The 20,866-nt window shown below is 34.4% G+C and overlaps 1 protein-coding gene across 1 annotated transcript in view; it reads left to right on the forward strand.

The window, feature by feature from the left end:
- Positions 1–20,866, forward strand: part of tty (tweety) — a 262,487-nt gene that overhangs the window by 136,369 nt on the left and 105,252 nt on the right. Inside the window, exon 2 of the mRNA XM_085949724.1 lies at positions 1,410–1,463. The gene's annotated coding sequence lies outside the window, so the exon portion shown is untranslated. The remainder of the gene's footprint in view (positions 1–1,409; positions 1,464–20,866) is intronic.

The raw sequence follows: 20,866 nt of genomic DNA on the forward strand, positions 1-20,866 counted from the left end.
AATGAAGAAGAAGAAGAAGAAGAAGATAGTTGTACTAATTCAGAAACCTTTGCAGGTGTTGGCACAATTACTGACGAAAATTTTATTGCAATCGGATGAATGGAATAGGAACGCATACGAATAGAAGAATATAGAATAGAAGAAGAAGAAGAAGAAGATGGTTGTACTAATTCAAAAACCATTGCGGGTGTTACCACAACAACTTATGAAGGTTTCATCGCAATCGGATGAATGGTATAGGGACCATACGAATAAAAGAAGATAGAATGAAGAAGAAGAAGAAGATGATGATTTTTCTAATTTAGAAACCTTCATGGGTGTGCATAAAACCACTTGCCAAAATTTCATTGCAATCGGATGAATGGTATAGGAACCATACGAATAAAAGAAGATAGAATGAAGAAGAAGAAGAAAATGATGATTTTTCTAATTCAGAAACCTTTATGGGTGTGCATACAACCACTTACCAAAATTTCATTGCAATCGGATGAATGGTATAGGAACCATACGAATAAAAGAAAATATAATGAAGAAGAAGAAGAAGATGATGATTTTTCTAATTCAGAAACCTTTATGGGTATGCATACAACCACTTACCAAAATTTCATTGCAATCGGATGAATGGTATAGGAACGCGTACGGGACAGACAAACAGACATTCATTTTTATATATTAGTATAGCCTATACTCTTCCCGCAAGTTCAAGCAATAAGTTTACAAAGTTTTATCGCAATCGGATGAACGGTATGGCTGCGCATTAAATACGAACAAACAAACACACAAATATTAATTTTTATATATTAGAAGATTTAGGTGTAACATAAAAGTAAAATCGAAAATAACCGACCAGTATTTTGTTTTACAAACAAAACTACCAACACAAACAATACAAAGTGAATATTGCCAACAATCAATTTGGCCATACCTAACCTACTCAGGACCCGAAATGGACACTGGAGCATAGATCGCACCGTCTCTTAGGAAAATTAAATACTGTGTTCCGGTACTTACGTGAATTATTAACAACGAATTAAATTCATTTAATTTAAGTATATAATATGAAACTTGTCAGACTCGTGGTAAAAAAAATCATTGTTTATGACTCATCGTAAACACCATTTTCGCCTGCGGCTCTGATAAAATATTTTGCATGCTACAAGTTTAAAGACTACTATTATAATTTATAATTGACCGTCTGAGCTAGGCAGGTATCTCATAAAAACATCACACCTTTTTTTTTATATAATATTGTAAAATCACAAAAATATGTTTAATATTTTCACAAAATTGTGGAGCGCTCCGTTTCGTAAAATTCACTATATTATGTAAAAAAAAAAAAAAATTGAATTTGAAAATGACGAATCTATTCAAAATGATTACTAACAATTTATGTTTTCTTATTGTTACAGGAAAACCCCTCATAGTACAATGGTTGACAGAGCGTTAGGGACATAATTTTTGTGGTGAGTAATGATTTGATATTTTCAATAGGTACTGGCGATTAGCCATTCGTTCAATAATTATTCTTAAATTGGACAATTTACTTGACTTTATTTTTACTCCAATATTTTTGTACCTACCGTTCCTTTGTCAAATCATTCATGGACGGATTGTCACTCCTTGTTCCAGGATCGTGACTCCTTTTAATAAATGTCCTAGTAACTAGTCTCAATGGCGTTTCGTGCGTATGTACGTTGATTACTAGGGTTAGTTAGCCAACATACGTTTAAATATATATATAATATATATTTGTCACTTTCCACCCATCTTAACCATAGTGATTAATTTATTAATATTCTTTCAAATCATGCTGAGAAGAAGTGGCGAATGTAGACTGTTTAGATCCGACATAAATAGTGCATAATAGATTCTTTGGTTTCCACAGCGTGTACTTCTGTCGTGTAGGGGTCGTATGCATGAGATTCCCAAACACTTTACAGGTTAAATACTGCTCATTTGTATGCATGAGTGCAAATGTAATCCGTTGTGACGTCATAATGTGTCATGGCGTCCGTATAATGGTAAACTTATAAAATGTCATTCCCGCATCATTAATTAAAATTTTTGAAATTGTAAATGTGTGAAAGTGTGTGAACGGTACCATATAAATTTAATAATCATAAATGAATAATTATTATTAACTTTAAATAATTTACCAGTTATTTTATCACATTTATTTTATAATTCTACTGTACGGATGGATAACGTATTCCCGATAAACATTTCCATTTGATGGCAATACATACAGTTATATTATGACTAACTTCACTTCAATCACTTATATTATTATGAGATGTCAAAACGGAATAAGAAATGACAGAAATGAAAATGGATTTAGTTTAGAATGTAATGTAATGATCTCTGTATAATATTATACAGATACAGCAGTAGGTACCTATCTTTGCGGTCGTTTAGCGGAGGTATTTTACGTAAATCCATCTTATCCTACTATCTAGATAATAGAATATGGATCAAAATTATACGTATTTTGTATACAGCACGACTAGGAACTGTTTTGAAAGTTCGCAAATGTTTTACAGAGTCTACAAAATGAACGAGGGCCTCAAGCAAACGTTTGTTGTAATGAATTCATTATTAAAATGACATTTGAAAGTGACAGATGAAGCAGCCATTTTAAATGACGTGTGACGTCAGATTGCTTACGTCACAAACAGTGCTATACGCTATATGGTGGAAAATCGGTTAAATAGCTTATAAAGAATTTGGAAATCTCATACATACGGCCCTAGGTCTTTGAATGCAAACGTTTCTCAGAATAATGTGTCAATCGTTACGACCAGAGATACCGGATCGAATATTCGATTTTGCTGACAGTGCCGGAAGACATGACGTTTTAACCGTATTCCATCATCCCTAGTAATATTTTCAAAGTTTCTATGGATTTCGAAGAAGAAGTACACACAGTGGAAACCCAAGAATCTACTACGTTAAAAAACAACCGCGAAAGTCTCAAACATTATAGAAATAGTGGACGCTGAACATTGTCAGTCATACTTCTTTGTTTTTATTGATCGAAGCGTCAATTACATTGAGCTTCTTTACGGGCTGTTTGTTGGCGAATTTACAATCTGCCTGTAAAGTCGCCCAGTGTAATCATCAAACAAGCTAACAAGCAGGTTGTAAACACTCTACCGAGAAAAGTTGAAAGCCGGTCAACTTTACACGCTACACGCCGGCGTGTGGGCCTACTGCGTCTGCGCAGTAGAGCGCAGTAGCAACCTCCCGGTAAAAAAACGAACTACGTTCTGTCAAAATAGTCGCTGGCTTGTGGCTTCTCAGCGCATGGAAAGTTTTGTGTGTAATCATCAAATCGCAGTAGCTGAATCGCCCGCTTTTAAATTCGCCAACAAACAGCTCGTAAAGAAGCAAAATGTAATTGACGCTTAAGATTGTATATTGAAGATGGTTTTTAAAATTCGATTAAAGCCCGCATAAACCAAACCATAATTTTACAACGTTTTTATTAGCTCGTATTCTTGTTTGTCCTGTGGTTGTTTGTCCAGTACAAATCTTGCAATCGATTTTTAACTAACTTCCCGACTAGCTAGACATTTGAAACCTTTAGAATATATCAGAACACGATGCCAATGCACACTTTTAATACTTTTAGCCATCTTTAAGCAGAATTGAATTCATTTTCAGTGAATTCTGTTTTGTATGGTAAATTATTTCAGAAAAATCCGTAAAAAGTAAAAAACTATTATTGGTTGCTAAGGGGGTGGTCCTAGCAACTAAATTATTAATATATACGTGGGTTATTATGGAAATCAAAATGACATTTCAGTATTCTATATTTGTTTGTTTTTTTATTTACTTCATATCAAGTACAAGTTTGAGCATAATATTGAGCATAATAATTCAACAGAAAATTTAAAAACGTTGTTATATAAAAAGTTCTTTTTATCTTGCAATTATTTTTATACCTATTATGATTTGTTTTAGGCAAGGTTTAATCGAATTTTAAAAACCGTCTGCAATTTGTACCTATTATTAATGCAATGAAAACAAATAAGTATGTCTGCGAAAATTTAGTGTGCACTATTTATGTTGATCTCCACAGCATAAATTCGCACAGCACCCTTCGTAACTGCTGAGAGTAGATCATAGTTTTTGAAGAAGCTTGTGATTCTGTCTGCAATCGCCTTGTATAATTTTCCGTGCTCTCGGATACGATACGTGGCGTATTTTTATCGTCTTTCAGAAATTGAATTTAAATGTCATTGAGCCATCAGTTGGAAGCCGCTGCTCAACTCTGATCTTTGGCCCAGCTTTACTCGAGGTCGGCTTCCGTTCATTGCTTCTCATTTAGATGAAGTTACTTAACTCTCGTATTAGGCATGCTGTGTAGCTAGTCTGGTTGTTTTTCGCTGTGGTACCCATATTAAACTTCTCTTTCTAATGCTAACGAGGCTCCGATCACAAAGAGGCTATTTTCAGCCCTCACTTTGTAGACATTTTCGCTTGCAGACTGCCTATTTTAATATGTATTGAAGCCTAATTAATACTTATTTATGTCGTAGAAGTATTTAATTAAGATTTATTCAACAGCAGCCTGCTTAGGTCGAGAGTCCATTGCATGCAGGGATTGCAATACCGGTATTTCAAAACCGGTATTCAATCATCAATCGATACCGAAATACCGGTTTCAAAAATCAAAATTTTCGATATTAAGAAATCATACACGTTTATGTTTTTCGAAAATGAATTTAATGTTATGTTTTTATTACTTACTAGTCTTACTACTATGTTCTATATTAATTTTAGTGTGTTAGTTTTATGCTTCCAAAACGCAAATATATTGACTGAAACCAATAAAAGTTAAATAATATCAACACAATCACTGCTAACCTTTTAATTACCACATTTAAATAAGACGTTAATTATATCTAATGGCCAACGACTCTAAACGCGCCAGTCGCGGTGTTGGCACTAAATGAGTTATAACAAAATCCCTCAAATTTACAATATACCTACTTATAGAATTGTCGCGATGAATTAACATATTATTCGAAAAAGAAAACAATCTTGGCAAATATTTTTGCAATCATTCGATAATAATTGTTTTTTTTTTATAGTACGAGGGTGGGTCAATAAGTCCTTAGAAAAGCCGACAGGTGGCGCGACTAGTACTGTAAGCGGTTTGTTTTCATGCAGCGGCACTACCGATTCAGTATGCTGCGAAGTTTCAATCAGATTGGTCGGGTTGTTGTGTGTTTCTCGTACATTTAAAAAAAAAATTTGCTTGTAGAAAATGGAAAAATGGAAAATGGAGAAAATTGAGCTTAGAGCTGTTATTAAACATTTTAATATAAAAGGGTTAACAGCAAAGGAAATAAAAAATGAGTTGGATTTAGTTCACGGCATATCTTCTCCTTCACTTGCAACTATTTATAACTGGTTAAATGAATTTAAACGTGGTCGTACATCAACAAAGGATGAACCACGCTCAGGACGTCCTGTAGAGGTGACTACACCAGAAATGATCAATAAAATCCACGATATGGTGTTAAGTGACCGAAGATTAAAGTTGAGTGAGATAATTGAGGTTACAGGGATCTCAAAAGGTAGCGTCATTTCTATTTTACATGACAAATTGGGCATGAAAAAAATTTCTGCAAGATGGGTGCCGCGTTTGCTCACAGTCGACAATAAACGCAATAGGGTGGTGGCCTCTAAAGCCCTGTTGTCGCTCATGCAACGCAATCCGGATGAATTTTTTCGTCGCTTTGTGACTGTAGATGAAACATGGATACACCACTATACTCCCGAGACGAAAGAACAGTCAAAGCAGTGGATTGCGAAAGGCGAACCATGTCCAAAGAAGGCGAAAACCGTAAAATCAGCTGGTAAGGTTATGGCTACTGTATTTTGGGATGCACGTGGAATTATTTTCGTTGACTATTTGGAAAAAGGAAAAACAATAACAGGGGATTATTATGCATCTTTATTGGACCAGCTAAAAAACAAAATTGAAGAAAAACGGCCTCATTTAAACAGGAAAAAATCCTCTTTCATCAGGACAATGCCCGTGTTCACACATGTTTACGATCAATGGCTAAAATTGAAGAATTGAAGTTCGAATTGGTCGACCACCCACCGTATTCGCCAGATTTAGCCCCCCCAGTGACTTTTTCCTTTTCCCAAACTTAAAAAAATGGCTAAGTGGACAACGTTTTTTTTCAAATGAAGAAGTCATCGATCGGACAAATGCTTATTTTGAGGACCTTCCGAAAACTTATTTTTCTGACGGTTTAAAAAAAATTGAGAAACGTCTAACCAAGTGTATTGAGCTCCAAGGAGATTATGTTGAGAAATAAAAAAAAAATACAAAAATAAAAACTTTTTAATGCTTTTTTCTAAGGAATTATTGACCCACCCTCGTACATCCAACAAACATTGAATTTGAAAGGGATTTTTCTGTGCCCGGATTTATATATTAATATTAGGTATGATCTATACATATTTATAAGGGTCAGCATAATAAAATGTGGGTAGGCATTTTAGGTTGCTGTACAATAGTGGTTTAAATAGATTTTAAAAGTTATATTTATTGATTGGTACCTACTTCTTTTTTCTATAATATGTTTTGACAAATACCGGTATTCAATATGAAATACCGAAATACCGGTATATTCATCCGGTATTGCAATCCCTAATTGCATGGTTTGAACAATCAATTCTTTTTGGAAAGAGATTATATTTTGTAGATATATAAATAGCTGATGTTACCCACTTACTCACCGTATTTAAATTAGGTCCATACTCTGGGTGCGAACACTGCGTTGAAACCAACGTGCGAATTTGTCAGACCAGTTACATTATAGGTGAATACGTTACCGCTCGGCAACCATGGGCGTCGACTCAATGCACATGCTAATAATCAAAGTCGGCTTGTACCACTCGGGTGGACATTGTCAACTGAAAACACAAGCAGCAGGCAAATGATTAAAATACGAGGGTGGGTCAATAATTCCTTAGAAAAAAGCATTAAAACAGTTTTTATTTTTGTATTTTTTTTTTATTTCTCAACATAATCTCCTTGGAGCTCAATACACTTGGTTAGACGTTTCTCAATTTTTTTTAAACCGTCAGAAAAATAAGTTTTCGGAAGGTCCTCAAAATAAGCATTTGTCCGATCGATGACTTCTTCATTTGAAAAAAAACGTTGTCCACTTAGCCATTTTTTTAAGTTTGGGAAAAGGAAAAAGTCACTGGGGGCTAAATCTGGCGAATACGGTGGGTGGTCGACCAATTCGAACTTCAATTCTTCAATTTTAGCCATTAATCGTAAACATGTGTGAACACGGTCATTGTCCTGATGAAAGAGGATTTTTTTCCTGTTTAAATGAGGCCGTTTTTCTTCAATTTTGTTTTTTAGCTGGTCCAATAAAGATGCATAATAATCCCCTGTTATTGTTTTTCCTTTTTCCAAATCTGTACATGGGAGGTAAACTACACCATGTCGATTTTTGGCAAAATTGAGATTTTTACATATTTTTACATAGCTCGCGACGCTCTTTCCAGTGATATACTCAACTATGTCGTAACCCTGCCAGAAACGAATATAATGAAAGGCATATTACACTATGTTATGTATTATATCCGAGGGATAGAACACCAAGAAGATATGGTGTTCATTACCCCATTGTGCTAAGTGATAAGTGGTTAGAGGGAAACAACACCGAAACGACTTGGTGCAGTTGACCACTGGCCATCAAAGTTTTTTCGTGAAGCTTTTGTTAGAATACTACCGGTTTTCTCATACTATTTTTTATGATCTTTGGTTTAATGATACTTGAGGTGTTTCTCTACAATATTCAAGGAAAATTTAAAAGAAAATGCATTTGATTCTTAAAATAAATGATGTTTAATGTACATAGTGCTGTTTACCTCTAAAAAGTTTTACACATTCAAATTACATGGTGCAGAATTCTCTAAAAAAACTTTTACTGCAATCAAAATACCTACCTGAAAGTGAAAGAACCATTCGATTTGCGTGATATTAATAATTTTCAGTATTAAAAGATAACAAGATATTAATTTTCAAATTTTATTAGGATTATAGTGATAGTAAGTATCTAAGTATGAAAAATTAGACAGAAAATTATTATACACAAAAAATATGATAGGTACATAAAAATATTGATAATAAATTCAATCATCCTCGGGGAAATCTGGAGTCCGGTCTTCTTTTTGCAGCGTCTTATAAAATTCGTGACACTCACTGGGTATAAATGGTAGAAGTGCCATCAAATCGTTGTATTTTGCCGAGGAAATAGGCTTTAAAGTATTTCTACGTGGCCCCAAAGAAGCTGGAAATCTCCCAGACCTTCTTTTTAACGAAATTAAATAATTCTTCTTCATTAAAAGAAGTTTTATAATGGAGATCTCCTATATTTTCCTGACGAATTTGGAGATGAGTGCACTGAGATAGTAAAAATGCTTTCATATCATTATTCACTTTCCTGTTAACAAAAGGTGAGTGTGTACCATCAAAGAGAACTTTAAAAATTTTAAAATCACTAAATTCTAAATTATGTACACGGAATTTATTAGAACAGCTCCTTATGAATTGCTGCCAATCCCATGGTGTCATTATGGAGAGATTTTTAATTTTCTTTCTTTATCATTTAATTCTACTGCAATAACAGTAATGAAAAAGCGCCAAGTTGGCGGTTTGGTAGAGGAGGATAAAAGGAGAAAGAAGATAGTACCTTCTAATAAAACTCCCCAAGATGTTATGGAAAACGTACAAACCCACATTTCCAGCTTTCCGGCATACGAGAGCCATTACTACAGGGAGAGATCTGCAAGGAAATTTTTGTCTTCTGAACTGTCTATTGAAAAGATGCACCAACTTTATTTGGCCTATTGTGAAACAGAAAACATTGATGTATAACACAGAGTAAAGAAGTGGGTTTATGGCGATATTTTCAACAGATATTTCAAGCTTTCGTTTAAGCCTCCACAAAATGATACATGCGACACATGCGACATGTATTTGGCTCAAAAGAAGGACTCTCAATTAGGAGATAACATTGATTAAAGAAAACATTGAGCACATTCACTCTGCACATCTCAATGATGCGCAATTAAGATATGAATTAAAAAATACAGACTCTATAATAGCAAAAGGTGACAATAAAAGTATTGTTATAATGATGGATCTGCAAAAATGTCTGCCCACACCTCTTCTCACATGTGGAACAAGTTTCTACAAGAGGAAGCAGTGAACATTCAATTTCACTATATACGATACAACAGGCCCGGCCCACTGTATGATGTGGGATGAAACAAAGGCAGGTCGAGGTGGTGAAGAGATGGCTTCGGCGTTATTGAGATGGGCAGAACAAGTAGTACCAACATCTGCCATTGATAATATCACAATATGGTCAGATAATTGTTATGGGCAAAACAAAAACATTATTTTAATATCATGTTTCTTCTGGATCATGCATAAATGGCCGCAGATAAAGAGAATCAACCATAAGTTTTTATTAAAAGGTCACACTCATATGGAGGCTGATACAGTTCATGCCGTAATCGAACGAAAAAGAAAAAAATAACAATCTCTCCATAATGACACCATGGGATTGGCAGCAATTCATAAGGAGCTGTTCTAATAAATTCCGTGTACATAATTTAGAATTTAGTGATTTTAAAAATTTTAAAGTTCTCTTTGATGGTACACACTCACCTTTTGTTAACAGGAAAGTGAATAATGATAAGGAAGCATTTTTACTATCTCAGTGCACTCATCTCCAAATTCGTCAGGAAAATATAAGAGATCTCCATTATAAAACTTCTTTTAATGAAGAAGAATTATTTAATTTCGTTAAAAAGAAGGTCTGGGAGATTTCCAGCTTCTTTGGGGCCACGTAGGAATACTTTAAAGCCTATTTCCTTGGTAAAATACAACGATTTGATGGCACTTCTACCATTTATATCCAGTGAGTGTCACGAATTTTATAAGACGCTACAAAAAGAAGACCAGACTCCAGATTTCCCCGAGGATGATTGAATTTATTATCAATATTTTTATGTACCTATCATATTTTTTGTGTATAATAATTTGCTGTCTAATTTTTCATACTTAGATACTTACTATCACTATAATCCTAATAAAATTTGAAAATTAATATCTTGTTATCTTTTAATACTGAAAATTATTAATATTACGCAAATCGAATGGTTCTTTCACGTTCTTAAAGGTAGGTATTTTGATTGCAGTAAAAGTTTTTTAGAGAATTCTGCACCATGTAATTTGAATGTGTAAAACTTTTTAGAGGTAAACAGCACTATGTACATTAAACATCATTTATTTTAAGAATCAAATGCATTTTCTTTTAAATTTTCCTTGAATATTGTAGAGAAACACCTCAAGTATCATTAAACCAAAGATCATAACAAATAGTATGAGAAAACCGGTAGTATTCTAACAAAAACTTCACGAAAAAACTTTGAACAGCCATTGTGAAAAAGTGTCTTTTTTGACATAGTGTAGTTTACCTCCCATGTACAGAAATAGTCAACGAAAATAATTTCACGTGCATCCCAAAATACAGTAGCCATAACCTTACCAGCTGATTTTACGGTTTTCGCCTTCTTTGGACATGGTTTGCCTTCGCAATCCACTGCTTTGACTGTTCTTTCGTCTCGGGAGTATAGTGGTGTATCCATGTTTCATCTACAGTCACAAAGCGACGAAAAATTCATGCGGATTGCGTTGCATGAGCGACAACAGGGCTTTAGAGGCCACCACCCTATTGCGTTTATTGTCGACTGTGAGCAAACGCGGCACCCATCTTGCAGAAATATTTTTCATGCCCAATTTGTCATGTAAAATAGAAATGACGCTTCCTTTTGAGATCCCTGTAACCTCAATTATCTCACTCAACTTAAATCTTCGGTCACTTAACACCATATCGTGGATTTTATTGATCATTTCTGGTGTAGTCACCTCTACAGGACGTCCTGAGCGTGGTTCATCCTTTGTTGATGTACGACCACTTTTAAATTCATTTAACCAGTTATAAATAGTTGCAAGTGAAGGAGCAGATATGCCGTGAACTAAATCCAACTCATTTTTTATTTCCTTTGCGGTTAACCCTTTTTTATTAAAATGTTTAATAACAGCTGTAAACTCAATTTTCCATTTTTCCATTTTCCACAAGCATTTTTTTTTTTAAATGTACGAGAAACACACAACAACCCGACCAATCTGATTGAAACTTCGCAGCATACTGAATCGATAGTGCCGCTGCATGAAAACAAACCGCTTACAGTACTAGTCGCGCCACCTGGCGGCTTTTCTAAGGACTTATTGACCCACCCTCGTAGTAACATTGAACAAACTTTTGAAACTGACCAAATACAAATGAATTGATAAGTTATTGCAAAATGCATAATATGCATTTTGTAATATTTATTGACTATTATACATATTATATTCTTGCTTGCTTATACCGTGTTCGTTCATATAAAAAGTCGATAACCACCTCATTGAATATTTATTATCAATATCATAATTTATTTTACTATAGGTTGTTTTATTGGGTGTTCCACATCTCCATTTTTATTACCTTTCCCGATGTTAAATGTGCGAGTTGAGTCGATTTGTTCAAAGGATGTTATCAGTTATCACACACAAATCAAATTTACAAGAGGCACAAAAACGTTTTGCTTATGGTTTTCGGTCAAAGTTAAAATACAAAATAGACAAGCTTGATGTGCATGATAATTAATAATTTGGTTTTTATTTATCTGATATTAATTATTGAGTTAATTAAAAAAAAAACAACAAAAATGATGTTTAAGTCGTTTTTCCAATGTCACGTCGTTCTTTTTTTAATTTCTAGCTAAATATAGATACTTAAGGTGACGCATCAGTGAAACGCCAAATAATGTTCAACTGTACGCGCGACGAAAATTTGTACTTGCTTCGCATTCATTGAGAGAACGTGGAGTCGGACGCACGTCACTTTGCTGCGTGATGGCGACGGGCCAATTAATTCTAAAATCGTGTAAAGATGACTAAAAACTTTACCCATTTACTTTAAAAAGCAAACATGTCAATGAATATATTATTATTGATACTAATAGAATAATAAACAGAACATAAAATGGACGTATGTTGGATTTATATGAGAAATAATATTTCGTTTGACAGGCGTCATTTTCACCCGCGACCCGCAATCCGCACATCACCTAGCAACGATCTTTTTAGACCGTGCCTCAACTAATGCATGGCCTTAATAAAATGACATTTGCAGCTTACATCCTTTGGATTCAACGTGTATTTTTAGTCGTGTACAACGGCATTATGCATTAAAACCTATTTGAAAAATTGAGGGATACGCCACGCCCTTGCCTATTTCCTTTATACAGTCGATATGATAAACTACCGTCGATTATCGCCTTGTGTATATAAATTAGACCCACAGGTAGAGTTGGGTTTAGGGAATTTCCCGACGGGATTCTCGAGAAATTTTCGAGATTTTCCATCCCGAATCTCGAGAATTGAAATCTTTAACATTTCTTTAATATCAAATATTAATTGAAAAAAGGATTTTTCTATATGAAAAAAGTGGACAGGAAACACAAAACGTTCAAAGACTGATCGGGGCATTATTAAGCAACACAATTAAGCCAACGTCGACTCAAAATGAGCGCAATTTTTCAACATCAGGGAATTTTGTGTCTCAAAAGCGTACGCGATTGTCAGACGAAGAGATTGACAGTCCGTGTTTTTTGAAATTCTATTTTAATAAGTAGGTAATGTTTTGAATTATTTTTGTTTTTCTACTGATTTTAGGATTTTTTACATGTTTTTTTTTAATTTCCCGATATCTCGAGAATTCTTTTCTGAAAATCCCGAATCTCGAGAATTAAAAATTGCAACATTTCGGGAAACCCGAATCTCGAGATTGAGATTTTCTCGGGAAATATCCAACTCTACCCACAGGTGTGTAAGTAGAGCCGAATTGATATTTGGTATCGGCAAAGAAATGTCTCGAAGTATCGGTCAAAAGGTATTGATACTTGACGGCCTTCGCTGTCAGAGCTGCCTGACACGAGGCCGTAAAACTGTTAAATCAAATTTTCATAATGGTCACCTCACTCTTCGGCGACAACGAATTGACATAGTAATTAATTACTTAATATAATTACCGACATACCTACCTAAATGTAAAATGTATCTTAATCCGGCATGCAGTAGCGAAGAGTGTGTCTTACGTCGCGTCTTATCAGTATGTGATAGCGGCTGACACGCTCAAAGGTGAACGTTAATAACCCGTCGCCGGAATGCAGCGTTGATTGAACGCGTCACGTGGAATTTGTTACTAGCAAGCCATCGTGGCACGTTTCTGTGTCAAACCTCAAACACCTAATTAGTAGTCGTAAATATTACGAAAACTTTGGTTTGACTTCGTCAAGAATACGTGGTTAACAAGAGAAAAGGCACGCCGTAATTAGGGAGTCCAGGATTTCGGGATTTGTATTCTCAATACCGCTCCCGGAATAATTAGTACTTATTTACTTTTTTCAAAAAAGATTTTTTCTATTAGCTATGTTTTCTCATGAGTGTTTTCAGACTTATGTATGTTCAATAATTAGAATGGTACCTTCTTAAAATCATGTGAATTATTTGTTGTTAGTAGTCGCCTGAGAAACCCTCACAAAACTCCTTAGTCGAAAGAATTTTTTTTCAGAGAGTCGAGAGTAGTGCTTGGATTCACATGTCATAATCAACTATTTTTTGCAACCGGGTGGCGAGCCCCCTTCGTCTTACTCAGCCACAGTGATGTGTTATGTAACCGTGTTCAAGATTGTACACACAATGCAATTTCCTTATTTTAAATAATAATTTTAATACATCCAACCCCTTCGAAGAAATTTCGCTCGATCGTCTGCTGTATTTTATTACGTTGACATGAAGTCATTAATTTACCTAATTATATTAAATTTCAAGGTAATTCCCAAAAAAACTCTATGTTTACGAGTTGAATCCCGGGATCATGGTATTGCAAACCCTAGTTGTGGTGTATCGAATGAGATTTGAAATTCCACTCAATTTCTTTATTTTTAAATCTTCCTTCCTCTACAGCAGCTCCCCACTAATTCTCGCGAGGGTTTGATTCTCTTCTCCGCATTCAGTTTACCCTTTCGTTGGCCCGCCCTTCATTCGCTATCTGATTTATTCACTTCTCTTTATTTCAGATGCCTTATCCATCTGGCATTCTTTCTACGTGAACACGCCCATCGGTGTCTTTACGGCTTGTAAAATCTTACGATGGTTCTCTGTTCGGTAAAATGTTCCAGATTCTCGGGCCTATTAATCCTGTGAGTACCATTTTCCAAAGTGGGTCGTCTAAACTTGGGGATTCAAACGGCTAAATTATGCTGTAATTTCTTTCTTAAGTGCTGCGGAGGACGGTTCCACGCAAAGAAGCCAAACTATTCAACTTCCTAAGTAAAAGTAACTATATATATATATAGAAAAATCATTACGATAAGGAGAAGTAAATTAATCTTGATATTAGATATATTATGTATGTGTCTCTACTGTGCGATGAGCACTACTTATCAATTACTGAGAATTAATATTATCTCAGCGTGTACCTATTATTAGTACCGAGATTATATGATAGATAAAACAGAAGTATTGCCATGAACCCATAGTCGGGTATAGTTTAGCGATGGAGAACCCACGACCCGCCCGGTACAAGGTGTTCGTGTGAATTGAAGTAAGTACACGCATCAATGTTTAGAAAGTATTGGTTTTTTTAAGTTAGTTAAGTTACTAGAAATTATTGATTATTGAATTTAATTTTAATTATGTTATTTTGGATATCAAATGCACTTTTAACTGGAGGTATAGAGAGGAGCTCGGAGCCTGGAACGCGAAGTAGTGGAGCAATGGGTGTTAACGAGAAATGTATACTGATATATTTTCATTATACAGATACAAAGGTCACTTAATGTCACCGACAATAGCTGAGTCAGTTTGACCCTTTTATTTTCTCTCTAAATTATTTCTTTAAGCACCACGGTGCGTTGTTACATCAGTCCCGTGCGGCTCCGTATCGGTATAACAGAATGAGCACGTAAAATCTTTTCTTTCAGTCGCGAATGGAAGGCGGCCCTGCATGTATTATATCCACGGCTATGCACACGTCATGACGGGTGGATATGGGGTACCTAATTTCAATGTTCCTAATTGACTATTTTCTGCTGTAAATTTTTGAAATGATAAAAGGCAAACAGTGATGAACAATGATGATTTACTGTTGGCATTTATTCTATATAATCACTTATAATGATGAAAATTGATATATTAAACCTTCTTTCAAATACACAAAGCTTATTACCACGTTTTTCTTATCTCGTATTCTTGTTTGTCCGGTGGTTGTTTATCCAGTACCAATCTTGCAATCGATTTTTAACTAACTTCCCGACTAGCTAGACGTTTGAAACTTTTAGAATATATCAGAACACGATGCCAATGCATTCTTTTAATACTTTTAGCCATCTATCTTTAAGTAGAATTAAATTCATTTTCAGTTAATTCTGTTTTGTATGAAAAGTTATCTCGGAAGAAATCCGTAAAAAGTGAAATACTATTATCGGTTGCTAAGGGGATGGTCCTAGCAACTAAATTATTAATATATACGTGCGTTACTATGGAAATCAATATGAAATGTCAAAATGACATTTCAGTATTCTATAATATTTATTCAGCACCTATTTCTATCAAGTACAAAAAAAGTATTTATTAATACATAGAATTGTCAAGTTTATATGATCCAACAGAAAATTTAAAAAACGTGGTATATAAAAAGTTCTTGGTTTGAACATTGGTAATTTTTCGAATTCGATCGTTTTACTAAAATTATAGTACGGAGCTGGTATCTGTAGCAAGTATTTTGATGCTGAAGTGGAGTAAAAGCAACAAAAATTACTCCCTTCCAATACCACGATTTTAACAATGTTTAGATCAAAATTATTTAAATTAAAATATATTTATTTACTTATTGTGAATCTTGCAAATTCAAGACATTCACAACATAACATGAAACAACAAATAAATAGAATTCAAATATTATTGACACTGTAACAGTATTGAGAAAAAAAACAGCCTACTCATAAAGAGAATAAAAATTTTTATGTTATATGGAGTGTATTAGGTACTGGTTTTCTAAATATATTTAATTACAAGTTTGTATGTAAGTAAGGGTTTTGGAATAATTTTTTTTTTCTTTTCAATTAAGTAGGTAGGTACTCAAATTAGTTGACTCAACCACGTTAAAAGGTTCCCCATCGATGTTCTAGTCCCTTCTCTGTTACGAACTAATAAATTGCCATCTGTTTTAGTAATATTTATGGATGGCATGTGTAACGATGTATATAAAATATGTTAGATTTTATAATTATTATGCGTGTACACTTGCTTAGATTAAAACGAGGCTTGCTTAATATGTAGATTATAATAACAATAACATTACATGCATTAGACTAGCATGTGTTGCTTTATATCTCGTACATCTTTCGATAGTATTCTAATCAGTGATCACTTCATTTATAGTACACAATATGTGCAGCGCGTCAATGGTGGATTTTGGTCAATAGAATAATTATGAGTCATGAAAATGTAGAAATCATTTATTTTTAATATAATATTTCGAGGGGGATCATTAACCATTCCCATATTTTTTTTCTTTTCTTTGTTTTCAAATTTTCAGCCCGGGAGCCTTGGGAGCCCGCGTTACCTCGTCGGTCGTATCACTTTGACCATAGAAAGGAAAAAGGGCATAACTCTCAGTTTTTTTCAAAATAAGGTTTATTGCATAATAACGTTGTACACGACTAAATATAGGATGTGTCCAATCCAAAGGATATATGCTGCAAATGCCGTTGTATTATTATTTAAATTTAGCTAGCAATTAAAAAAAGAAGCAAGTGACGTGGGAAATACGACTTAACTAGGTACTTATCTTTTTTTTTTTAAATTAATGTCAGGTTAGGGATATAAAAACCAAATTATCAATAATGTCTATTTAGTATTTTAATTTTAACCGAAAACCATAAACAATTTTTTTTACCTCCTGTAAAATTTGATTTGTGTGGATTACGCCATTTTTCCTTTCCACACTCGACTTGATTCGTATTGCATCACTCACGGCGTGCCGCAAGAGTGAGAGAAAGAGAACATGTGAAACCCCACGCTTTACTCAGGCATAGTTTCTCCGAACTTAGACGATGAGTTCATTGAATGCCTAAAAGTAGACCATTTGCGTCCCCTCCAAAATCAATATATTATTTTATTATAACTGAATGTACTTATACGATTTTTATATTTTCACGATTCAATACCAAATGGTGCGATCGATGCGTTGGACATGTATAAAAAGGTCATTGGCAGTGGGTAGATGGATTTAAAAGTTTCCAATTCCTGATTTTATATTATTTGTTCACGTCGCATATGCACTGAATACTCAATATTGCCGACGAAGTTTGTTTCTCTACTCTTGTAACTTTCAAGATAGTGTAAACTTTTCATTGTAAACTTTGCTTCGTAACCGCATTCGTATTTTATTTCTTACACTTTTATCACATCGAGAATCTGTGTAATTCATATCCAGAGCTGTGGATCCTATTTAGGTTAATATTCTCGGCGGTTCAGTACTATGCTAGGTTCTAGTATACTTTTAAATATTTACTTATTTATTTATAAAAAATTATTACGGCATTACAGCTATTGGCCAATGCGCCATAATACATAATAAATATAAATGTATAAAAATATCTTAATTACAAATAGCAATAAAAAGACAGCATGTGTAACTATTAATGAAATATGATAATTTATACAATTATAAATTTAACCTATTACGTCCACAAATATTATATAGTTAATAAAAAACAAATCAACCTTTATGGTGCCATCAAATAAGCTAATTGCACGATACACAGCATCATGAAACATAACATCTGTCCTGCGACGAGGTATCTTGAAGACCGTGGAGCTACGAGTGATATTGGTGGGAACATGAAAATTAATATTTGCCAGTATAATATACGGATTGTAAATGAACCCACGAAGAAGTAAAAAGAAATGCTTTAAAAGAACAATCACTCTTCGGGTAGACAGGGATTGCATTGATAGCATACCCAGAAGAAAACGAGTCGGGAAATTCATTTTATTGTCATTATCATAATTAAGGAAAGAACCCGTATGTTCTTAAGTAGAGAAATCTAAGAAATCTATTGTGGACTCGATCCAACTTAATTGTGTGAATGGACCCCATTAGGACTCCAAATAATGCTGGATAAAATATAATCATCAAAGGTTTTATAATAATAATAATGCAGTTGTTTGCCGATGTACATAGTCATCATTTTTATTGTTACATGTCAATTGTACGTATTACATTTAGCCGTAGCCCAGTTCGCCGTGGGCTGTTTTTTCTGAAAGAAATAGTTGTAAGTATAGCATTGATTTTAAACAAGGCGCGTTCGTGAGGCATGGCAGACAGTAATGTTCCAATTTTATTAGATTCAATAATAACAATAATCACATATTTGGTAGATACGACTTGATACGAGCACCAACCATAATTTTATATAAATTATACGATATTATATTTCTAATTTTCTTACCTACATATTTTTTTCTGTATTTTACTTTTATTATGGTTGTTTTTATTAAGTACGTATTTTAAATGTTTTATTTAGACATGAATTAGTTTTTAATACTAAACTGTTTTGTGTTTTGTTCTGAGATGTGTTACAGCCAACTGCATCCGCAAAAATATAATTTATACATTTAAAATTATCACTAAGTGAATGTGTTGTAAATCAATCCACTGCTTGATGAAGGCTTTCTCAACCTCTCCACTTTCTCCACTCCTCTCCACTCTCATTCACACCTCTCCACTTTTCTCGTTTCCTTGTTCTTCACGTGACTAGGAGCGGTCTTTTGGACGTCTTTTATACCTAAGGTACCGCTGGATTATCGCATCCCTCCAGTGGCTTTCCTGTCCACGAGCTGTGTCAGCCGCATTTCTATTCAAAGGTGAACCCCTACCAATTGATAGACGTAAGACCTAGTAAACAATGAATCTCTGGAAAATAAATAATCATTAGCAACGTTCTCATCGCGATAGTTGAATGAATGAATATTTTTCAACACGCTTTGACGCTAGTGCAAATTTAATTGAAATTGAATAACTTCTTCCAATCACGCTACAAATCGAGTTGTGGTCACCTCCTTTCTTGTCAGTTTCTGGCCAGTTCTGCATTTGCAGCCTAATGCGTTCCCCGTCGTTCCACCTGTGTATTCGGTGAGGATTTATCTTCTAAATCCGTGTGTCACGTCTAGAGTTGGATATTTCCCGAGAAAATCTCAATCGGGATTTCCCGAAATGATGAAATTTTTAACTCTTGAGCATTGGGATTTCCAGAAAAGAATTCTCGAGATATCGGGAAATTTAAGAAAAAAACCTGTAAAAATCCTAAAATCAGTGTAAAAACAGACAAATTCCAAAAAAAATATGTTTTTTTTTATTTATGTGAGAAGACAAATAAAATAGAATTCCAAAAACACTGACTGTCAATCACGTACGCTGTGGAGACACAAAATTCCCTGATGTTGCGAAAATTGCGCTCATTTTGAGTCGACGTTGTCATAATTGTGTCAAATGCCCCGATCAGTCTTTGAACGTTTTGTGTTTCCTGTCCACTTTATAGAAAATCGTTGTTTCAATTAATATTTGATAATAAAGAAATCCCAAATCCCGAGAAAAGATTCCCGAGACCCGGGATTTCCCGAAATGTTAAAATTTTCAATTCTCGAGATTCGGGATGAAAAATCTCGAGAATTCTCGTCGTGAAATTCCCGAAACCCTTCTCTAGTCACGTCTACCACGTCATCCGCAGCTGATCAGTATGTGTGGAGTGCGCACATTATAATATATAGTAGTATAGTTTTCTGACTGTGACCACAATCTTCCTCAGAACTTCCCTCCAAGCAATCCAATAATTCCACCGTTCTCACAGAAATTGTCCATACACAAATTACCTGCTGTTAACATTATCGTTTTGTACTAGTGGTGGTATTTCAGTCTATATTCTTGATCTTAAAACTCTTAAACACAGATGTTAATGATAAGCATCTTCGGGTTGTTGCTGTCAAACGTTGTCTATTGCAGTCAGTTCCTCCTTCCTCATCCTCGGTGATGTTGGATTCCAGATATGTTAAGCTGTCCATTGTTATAGAAGGCGACTGATTAGTATTTTAGTTTTTGACTCGCATTTTGAAAATAGAAAGAATATTATAAACTAGCGATATAAAATTAGGACTTCGTTTGTGGTTCTAAAGAAAATATGGGGTTTGTATTTATTTAGGTTCGCGTTTGGTTTCACAGCACTGATTTATTGTACGTGTTTCTCATGTTGGGGAACATCGATATCTTGAATTTATGAACTCGCCTCGTATTGTAGGGTCAGCAGGCGAGATTTCATTTTTGTGTGGGAGCAAGGAAACCATTACATTGTGATGTGATGTACATACCTAGATATTCGTATACTTTATGATCTACCAACTGTTATATTAATGTTATAACACGGTATTATTATTATAAGGGCCAACTCTAGCTAGAGTCTAGGACGATTCGGCGCCGGGATAACTGGGCGCCACGCAATCGAATGAAATTTGAAAATAAATTTGTGAATTATGGGTACTTTTAAAATATCATTATTTATATAATTATTTAATACTTTTGAAAAACACTTTCTGAGAGAGTATATTATAACCAATAGAAAAAAATCTTTTTTTGAAAAAAGT

The sequence above is a fragment of the Rhyacophila brunnea genome, unplaced genomic scaffold (genome assembly GCF_057557595.1).
Source record: "Rhyacophila brunnea isolate RB1 unplaced genomic scaffold, BYU_Rbru_1.0 scaffold_22, whole genome shotgun sequence".
NCBI classification, from domain to species: Eukaryota; Metazoa; Arthropoda; class Insecta; order Trichoptera; family Rhyacophilidae; genus Rhyacophila; species Rhyacophila brunnea.